The sequence below is a fragment of the Schistocerca gregaria genome, chromosome 6 (assembly GCF_023897955.1).
Source record: "Schistocerca gregaria isolate iqSchGreg1 chromosome 6, iqSchGreg1.2, whole genome shotgun sequence".
NCBI classification, from domain to species: Eukaryota; Metazoa; Arthropoda; class Insecta; order Orthoptera; family Acrididae; genus Schistocerca; species Schistocerca gregaria.
In genome coordinates this window covers 383,960,608-383,970,446 of record NC_064925.1, presented here as the reverse complement: position 1 = coordinate 383,970,446, position 9,839 = coordinate 383,960,608, and the positions used below count along the sequence as shown (strand labels likewise).

The 9,839-nt window shown below is 45.8% G+C and overlaps 1 protein-coding gene across 1 annotated transcript in view; it reads left to right on the top strand.

The window, feature by feature from the left end:
* The first annotated feature begins 5,773 nt into the window (after positions 1 to 5,773).
* LOC126277890 (protein expanded) overlaps positions 5,774 to 9,839 on the top strand; it is a 443,551-nt gene continuing 439,485 nt past the window's right edge. The window contains exon 1 of the mRNA XM_049977441.1: positions 5,774 to 6,654. The gene's annotated coding sequence lies outside the window, so the exon portion shown is untranslated. The remainder of the gene's footprint in view (positions 6,655 to 9,839) is intronic.

Sequence of the window (9,839 nt, the reverse complement as noted above, 5' to 3'; positions counted from 1 at the left end):
ATAATGATTTCTTTTGTCCGATTTTCGGAAACATCATATAAAATACCTATTTAAATATTTGCATTTGATAATAATTTCTTTTGTTCGATTTTCGGAAACATCACATAAAATACCTATTTAAATATTTGCATTTGATAATGAGAATAAATTCACGAAACGTTTCGTGCTAAGCATGAATAAATATTTAGCTGGGCAGTGTTTCACTATTTCAATTATGAATGCCATTTTTGCTTAAGGTTATCTCATGGTTAGGTTAACAATGTTACCGACAAGCGAAAGCTCTTTCAGCTTGCAATATACAACGCCCAGTTCGATTAATGTGGCCACCGAGTATGTTCGACTTCATGTGCAACAGCCGGCCGTTGTGGCCGAGCGGTTCTATGCGCTTCAGTCCGGAACCGCGCTGCTGCTACGGTGGCAGGTTCGAATCCTGCCTCGGGCATGGATGTGTGTGATGTCCTTAGGTTGTTTAGGTTTAAGTAGTTCTAAAACTAGGGCACTGATGACCTCAGACGTTAAGACCCATAGTGTTAAAAGAGTGGCTCTGAACACTATAGGACTTAACATCTGTGGTCATGAGTCCCCTAGAATTTAGAACTACTTAAACCTAACTAACCTAAAGACAGCACACACATCCATGCCCGAGGGAGGATTCGAACCTGGGACCGTAGCGGTCACGCGGTTCCAGACTGTAGCGCCTAGAACCGCACGGCCACACCAGCCGGCTCCCATAGTCTTAGATTCATTTTTTTTACGTGCAACAACTACTCACAAATGAACGGTGGCTGCACTGACAGTGGAGAGTATACTAGTATAAAAAGTGACAGGGGAAGGCGAAAGCAGTGCAGTCGTCGTCGTAATGAGGAAACGGAGTGATTTATCTTACGTCCAAAAGGGCATGATCATTGGCTTTTCATCCAAGCGAGGAAATATCTCCGAAACGGCTAAGTTTGTAAACTGTTCAAGTGCCGCCGTGGTGAAGTTGTGCCATCCAAAACCGACGCCGGCCGGACTGGCCGAGCGGTTTTTGTCGCTACAGTCTGGAACCGCACAACCGCTACGGTCGCAGGTTCGAACCTGCCTCGGGCATGGATGTGAGTGATGTCCTTATGTTAGTTAGGTTTTAGTTGTTCTAAGTTCTAGGGGACTGATGACCTCAGAAGTTAAGTCCCATAGTGCTCAGAGCCATTCGAACCATATTTGGACCAAAACCGACGCCGAGGCATCCGTGGAGCACACTAGCCATGGATGACAGGTGTGAATGGTTGCGGAGATGTGTACGGGCGAACAGACGTTCAACTGTTGAGCATCTGACCTCCCCCCTCCCTGATGAGGCAAATGACCATTCAGGGAATGTTGCTGTGTATGTACCTCCACAGCAGCGCCTGGTTCGTACACCCTTGCTGACTACAGTTCATGGCGGCCAAAACTGGAATTTTCATCCATTACCGCAACATGACGTCCATGGTGGACAGAGGAAGCCTTTTCAGATGAATTGCATATTATGCTCCATCAGACTGACACGTCCCCATAGAAAAATTGTACACGACTGTGCTTAAACTGACAAACAATAGTTTTTAGCGCAACGCAATCTGACTTTCAAAAATCCCTACGAAAGAATGGCCCTGACTAACAATAACCTTTACGTTTCACAAATCACTTACCTCACTAAAATCTTCGTTACTCAAGCTACTGCAATACAGCCAGCGCCACTACTGCCAGCTAAATAAAAGATTCAAACTACTGAAGGCACTAACTACTGATAGGCATAGTTAGCAAATGAAAGATTTTAATACAGAACAAACAATGTATTTACCTTAATAGTCATAATATATATATATATCAGTTCGTGACACCAATTTTTACAAATTTCAAAACTCCGCCATCTCTCTCCCCACGTCCACCACTGCTGGCGGCTCACCTCCAACTGCGCAACGCTACGCGCTGTTAGCATCCAGCTGCCGCTGCCCAACACTACAATGGCGAGTATTACATCAATGCCAACCAGCCACAGACTGCACACGGCACAGCCAGTGATTTTCATACAGAGCGCTACGTGGCGGCGGCGTTACCAATAGAAAAACCTAAACAGCCTACTTACAAGACAGATGGTCATCGCCGTGTACGGTTTGAAACGTCTGAAACAAAACATCCTGCAACAAACTTCGGAAGTGTCCAGGTGGGAGGATGGAGCGTTTGGTCTCAGGAATGTTTTAGTGGCATTCCCTGAGTGATATCTTGATTCTGGAACGCACAATGGTTCAACACAAGTATGCATCTGCCCTCGGCTCTCTCTGAGCACTATGGGACTCAACTGCTGTGGTCATCAGTCCCCTAGAACTTAGAACTACTTAAACCTAACTAACCTAAGGACCTCACACACATCCATGCCCGAGGCAGGATTCGAACCTGCGACCGTAGCAGTCGCACGGTTCCGGACTGAGCACCTAGAACCGCGAGACCACCGCGGCCGGCTCTGCCCTCGGGACCATGTCCACCTCTACATGCAGTTTGTTTTTTCCTGGGCACGATGGCATCTTCCAGAAGGACAATGGAACAACTCGCAGTGTACGTGAGTGGTTCGAAGAGCCCAGGATGAGGTTACCGTGTTCCCCTGGCCTCCAAACCCAATCGAAAATCTGTGGGACAACCACGATCGGCTGTTTGCGCCGTGGATCCTCGACTGAGAAACGCAGCGCAGCTGATCAGGGCATTGGAGCCAGCATGCCTCGACATCCCTCTCGGTCAACACCCACTCAAAGGAAGGCCTCGGCGCTTGTTCGTGAGGTCACGTCACCTAGGCACGGCCAACGCCAGGTCTGTTGCAGGCGTACTCATAATGGTGGTGTCTTCCTCTCTGACACAGGAAAATGTGAACTATTGGCGGTAGTTGACCAACACACATTGTTCTGAGAGATTTCTGCAATCAATTAATTGTGCAATTCATTACACTTCTAAAGAAATAGTCTACTCCTGAACTTAAATTTCCACCTGTTTTAAGGATTGACATACAAAACCAACTTCATGGTCCAGCAGCAACAGAATTTGTGCTTCTTTATCTTATTTGTAAAACTGAGGAAGTTACGTTTGTACTGGGTTGCTTTTACAGGAAACTGTGAACATATTGGTGCTCTTCTTTAGATATCTTGGTTGACTATGGGGTGAGGAGCACTGAATGTTAATGAAATATCTTGCGATTGTACATCTTTGGGGATGGGGTGGGGGACAGAAAAAGAGGCAAAAGAGAGATACTTGTTTTATAAAATAAAACTTTTTATTTTATAAAGTTTCTCCTATCAGTTGCAAGAGGAGAATATTTATCTTTTCTAATGTGCATGTTTAAAAAAGTTTACGCTCAGCAGTATTTTCGATGTATGAAGCTATTTTGTTTCCTGTTTAGAATTCGTTTCGTTGAAAACGACTGTAATCTAATGACTGGCAACAGTTGGACATTTACACATGTAAATTAGTTCACATTTCCAGTGACGATGTCAAACGAAAATAAATTAATAAATAAAAGAAACGAGTTTATTGTAAGGGGGTTGGGATAAGTTTCGATAACAAAATGGATCTAGTAAATATAGTTACTTGAATGTGAAATTTCCGAAGCTTGCAAATGGGGCAAAGCATCTTCTCATATTGATCTACTTTTATTTCGACAGGATTCAGTAATACAGAACTATGGTCTTCATTTGTAGCTTTACGATAGTAAGAAAATCTTTCATCTAAATAAAACTGCAGAATCGAAAACAATACCAAACATTTTGTCCAAAAAAAGAGATTTATAGTGATAAGCACGCCCAGGCGTTTCTGCCTGCAGCAGACCTGACGTTCGCCGTGCCTAGCTGACGGGACGTCACCAACAAGCGCCGAGGCCTTCCTTTGAGTCGGTGTTGTCTCGGTAACTTCCAGAACCTCATTGACTCTTCGCAGCGGTCCGCTCTACAAAAGGTGGTTATGCAGGCTTTTGAATTTATGAAGGTTGTCAACATTTGGCTTTCTACATCTTCATAGTCTCCTTAGTCCACTTCGTATCTTCGTTAGATCACCCACAGTGCATACGTTTCGAATGCAGCTAATAATAATAATGTCGTGTGACGTGGGCCTCCCGTCGGGTAGACCGCTCGCCTGGTGCAAGTGTTTCGATTTGGCGCCACTTCGGCGACTTGCGCGTCGATGGGGATGAAATGATGATGATTAGGACAACACAACACGCAGTCCCTGAGCGGAGGAAATCTCCGACCCAGCCGGGAATCGAACCCGGGCCCTTAGGATTGACAGTCTATTGGACTGACCACGCAGCTACCAGGGGCGGACAATGCAGCTAATTACTTCAGTTGTTTCTTTGTAACATTCTGCTTATTATGGTTTTTGCAGTCTGCATGCTTAATGCTGTGAACAACTGCGCATTCTTCATACTTTGTAGTGACCACTGTGGCGATAGCCATGCTCCAAATATACTTCCACATTTTTTGGGTTAAAGTCCCTCGTGCAAGCAAAGCAATACGTGTATAATGGCGAACGTTGATCAAAGCTATTGGCTTTGGCCCACAACCCTTTATCAAAGATGCCTTTAGCAGAAGTACATTGTCAAAGATTGGACCAAATGGCTTTGTTAAGGGGGGTAGGACGTCAAAAGGGCCGACTTGGAGCAGGAGAGGCACCACAGGCCATTTTAATTTCCACTGTCTATACTTTTACAAATAAATTCATAAAACTTCAACAGCATGACCAGAAAGGATTCAGGATTCATACTCATAGCAGTGGAAGCTCAAAAACATAACAAAACACGTTTTTTTTTACATGTGAAATTTCATCATTTTTTCACTTACTACTGGCTGCATTTGATGCTATAGGTACACTTTTCTTCCTAAGAGAGATTCTTCGATGACTTTTGTACAGCATACAAACCATAGTTACAGGTACTCTAGAAGTTATTTACTTTATGAAAAAAATGAATGAACTGTTACATTTTAAACTTCATGTTTCGAGAAAACTCAAGTTTTATAGTTAATTATCTCAATTTTTTCCACAGTTTTTAATAGATTTGGAAAATTCTAGAGTTTCATACACCTGTAACTACTGCTATGAAAAATTCATCGAAGAATCTCTCTTACTTCGGAAGAAAAGTGTATCTATAACAGCAAATGCAGCCAGTAATAAGTGAAAAAACGATGAAATTTCACATGTAAAAAAAAGGTATTTTGCTACGTTTTTGAACTTCCACTGCGATGAGTGTGAGTCCTCAATCCTTCCTGGTCATGGTGACAAAGTTTTATGAATTTATTTGTAAAAGTATACACAGTAGAAATTAAAATGTCCTGTGGTGACTCTCCTGCTCCAAGTCGGCCCGTTTGACGTCCTACCCCCTTAAGAGACCTTTGTCAAAAATCCTTCAGAGTGCAATAAGGTGTGTAAGTACGCTGGAATGCGGAGGAGTAGCAGCTGCCCCTCGCGAAACACGTAGCAGAGCATCCACTGCGATTCTGCGGCGGACCCGCAGTGCGGCCGAGTCTTCTACGCCAGGCAGTGGTTGGCGTTCCTGCCGCTGGGAGGCGCGCGCGCACCTCCGCTCCGGCTCGGCCATTGGCGGGGTGCGCGGCCGCGGCACGCCAGGAATGTGATACCGGCGGCTCGGCTCGGCTCGGCTCGGCTCGCAGGAGGGGATTCGAGGTCGCTCGCCTGCTATAGGAGGGGTATAATCCTTCATTCTATAGAAGGAGTAGAATTTTTGCCTGTAAAGTTGGCACCCGGCGCGCGAGGCTAGCCTCGGTCCGGTCGGCGGTGGCGGCGCGGCGGCGGCTGGAATGTAGCCTCGAGCCGTGAGGAGGGGCGGGCAGGGCGCATTCCGGAGCCCTACCTACCTAGCGAGCGAGTCCGCAGCCGCCTACCCGCCGGCTGGTTGGCGCGGCGGCCGCCAGGGCGCAGCGGCGGCGCCAGCGCCCGCGTGCGCGCCTCCCACCCTCCTTCCTCCGTTCCTCCTGCTCCTCCTCCTTCGTCCGCTCTCTTTCTGCGCCTCTCTACGTCTCCGTCCCGCCGCATTCCTCCGCGGCCGTGTGTGTGTACGTACGTGTGTGTGTGTGAGTGTGTGCGTGAGGCGGCGGTGTGGGCCCGCGCCCGCCGGCCGCCGCGTCAGTCCAGCGGGGCTGTGCTGCTGCCTGGTTGGCTGGTTCGCCGGTCGGCCGGTCTCTGCGTACCGCGGCTACTGTGCGTGCGTCTCCAGTGGCGCGCGCGCCCGCTGTCTGTGCGCCGGCGTCGACACGCTCCCGCCGTGCCTGCGACAACAATAACAACAACAACAAACAACCGCGAGCCGGCGCCGCTCTCGCGTTTCTCGTGTGCCGCGTTCTCTCTTCTCTGCCGAGGTGGTGCTACCGCGTCGAAAATCAGTGCGCGTCACACATTTCCGCATCGACTAAAATACAATTTTTTTTTATCATTGCTTGAGAAGTGACAGCGCAAAGCTGCCTCCACAGTTCGTTCTCCACACTGTACCTACTTGACTTTGTGTAGTGTTTTGACCGCAGTGATTACTGGCAGTTGTGACCGACGAGGTGGAATGACAAACTGTGAGGATATTTCCGTACGCCGACCGTCATTCGAGGAGCTCCGGCACTGAAGAAAACTTTCCAAGCATACTAACACAGCTGAAAGGTAAGTGAAAAGCACACCATTTTATCCCCTTCTCTATGGCAGGAGCGTCAGCCTTCACCTTAATCCATTTATCGGCTCACGGGCTTTGTATACAAATTCATTTACTCTACGAAGGACCCATTAGTCATCCGGATTAACGTGACCATCGATATTTTCGTTAGAAAACCTCGTGGTCACGACCGGCGTATGAACTCGCGCGCACCCGGCGTGTCCGAACCGTGTCACAGGAGTGAGGCGAAGCGGACCCTGTCCGCGTTTTCCGGTCATCTCGCTTGTGCCGATTCCCGTCGGAGCGGCCGCGGCATCTTGCTCTGTGTTCGCGCCTCGGACGCCGCGGCTAATACGGAATGCGTACGCAGTCGTCCATGCAGCTTTGTGTCGTGGTGGGGGGCAATGACCCCGCGTATTAGGTGCTGCCCTTCTGTGCCGCAAACTTTCTCTCTCTCTCTCTCTCTCTCTCTCTCTCTCTCTCTCCCTCTCTCTCTCTCTCTCTCTCTCTCTAGTTCTTTTTCTCTCCCTCCCGTCGTTCCAGATAGAAACGTTTGAAATGTCAAGCGTGAAACTGAGATAGTCTCGCAGGAGCGCAGGAATGTTGTTTGGCCCGCAGGAGGCCGACGTAGCACCTATGCCTGCGCCACATGTATCCTGCCTTCTATTCAGCTCACTTTACTCCTTACAGAAAGCCCTTGCTCTGCGAATTTCAAACTATCCAATGAGTTTATAAAAAAAAAAAGTATTGCAATATGAGTTTATGGCAATGTGGCAGATACACTGCGATAATGCCATGTGGGAATTTAGCAAAACTCAGCAGCTTTTTGTTTTATTTCTTATTTATTTTTCGTATTTGGCTTCTTTCTGACCGTAAGATGCGTTGTTTAACATTCAGTTACCTCTTAAAAATTAGCTTACCGTAGTTTTCCTTCACACAGCCTCCGTAACAGGGCACTACTGCTTTAATAGTACCTGAATCCATCATCCGTCCAGTCATTACCGAACTACAGAAAAAGATTTTTCTGCAAAACACGAAACTTTTTCTCTTTGCGTTCACTCAGTCGTATTTAAGTACCTACGCCCCACTGTGTGAGGATTCCACGTTACTGCTATATTCCTATCATATACATCTTAAATTTACGGCTCGCCATTTATGGTACACGTAATGGATAACAACATGTCGTAATTCCCTGCCTTAACCGCGCTTCTTAGTGTATGTATATTGTACATGTGACGTCCATTACATGTGTGACGTCTTTTGTCATATTTCCCTCTCTTAACCTCGTTTCTTAGTGTATGTGTATTGTATATGTGAACTCTTCTTGTTTTATTTATTTATTTTTTCATCTCCCACTTCAGCATTTCCCTGGTTTCATTGAAATACAATAAGAAACTTACGTAGGAGTAGAAAAAGCTCGTTCAATGGCGTCCATTTCTGCGTCAATTTTCGAAACTGAGGTACACTCAAATGGTAAAAAAATAAAATGTCAGTGTGTACAGACGGGTAACACACACACAACACATCAAGAGATGCCACTAGGGCAATAAAAATCACACAAAATATGGTACATAGTTACGATAAAGGTCTGGATAAATAAAAAAAGACTAAATAAAATAGGAACAAGACAGAATTCAGAGCGGATACAGAGAAATCAAACTTATTTTTCAAACGGGAATAAAAGAAACTGCTGGGGTTATCTTTTTTATCGTAAAGATATTGGATATTCCTAAAAGATTTATTTCTGACGTCAAATGACTGTCAACGTATGCATGATTCTGTTTTTCGTGTATACGGTATGACAACAAGCTATATTTCGTGACGTAGAGTGTGCAAGAACGCCATTCTCCGAGTCAATCACTCGGAGGGGTTTGGGAACCTGAGCGACATGCAGACTATAACTTTCTTTTTGCTTTGTTTTTCTTTTGACGCCAAGGTCTCATTGTTTGTTGTTCTTACGTAGTTCATTCGTTTTATGTGAGCGGATGTGCAGTTACAGACGCTTTCGTATGTCAGTTTTATAGCTGCTGGTGGATGTGTGGGGAGTTTCCCAGATGGTGAAAAAGTTCGCGTTATTTCACCGAGACTGCTGAAAAAAAAAAAAAAAAAGAAAAAACGTACAAACAAGTAAATCTGAACATGCCTGGTGTACAAGGTGTAATGTTGGCATTAGATCTAAGGTGCAGAACTACTTATTTCTGATACTCTGTGATCCTACCTTTCTATACTCTTCAGCAGAGCTATTTTTTTTCTTGTTACTCCAAAGCCGTATCTTTCGTTGTCTCGTGTTTCCCAATCACGTTCAGTACGTAAAAAATTCGGACTGCTGGTACAATGACACGTTAAAAAACTTATGCCACTATTAAATGCTTCCTGATGTCAATTTTATTTGATAACCAAGAGTACGATACACATGCTTCTGGTTTTACCTCACTGTTTGTGACTAATTTAAAATGCGTCGAACGCTACAGGAAGAAAATAACGAAGGAAGTACCGCATTAGGTCAGCTACTTAAAAGACGTAACTCCTTTCTCGTAACTATACCCTGTCACAGCCCACATCGTTCATGTATAATAAAGCAACTCCGAAATCAGATCGTGGGTACTTCGTCCAGTTAACCGACTGCTGTGACATTCTCTACCAACCGCGTGACTTGACGTCTCTATGGAGGGCAGTTTCATCAACACACCGCTGTCGCGAACATTTTTTCAGATTTCGAACCGCAACAACAGTTTTTCCTACATGTTTACCTCAGCAGTGGCATGATGTTGCGTGTCTTCCATTCCAGCCCTCCAATAAAGGAGAAATTCTTTGGAGTACCGATCTCGAAACCAGGTCTTTCGCGTGGCAGTCAGTCCCACTGAGCGCTCAGATGACTGTGTAGATACTATGGGTACATACACACTTTTTTTTAACTATTCCCATATTTAACAATGCAATTTTTATCGAAAAAAGAAAGGAAAGTTTCTAATGTGTAATCCACATCTCAATCATTGAAAATCGAATATTCCCCGAGTTGGACGCTCCAAGTACAGGGAAACGGATCTTGTTTCCGGAACATCCCAGGACTCGTTTCGTCTATGGAAACCAGAGGCAACCTACGTTACCGCAACAGGGCGGTCGGGGGGAGATGTATTCCTAGATGGACGCTCATTGCCGGCCGTAGTGGCCGAGCGGTTCTAGGCGCTTCAGTCCG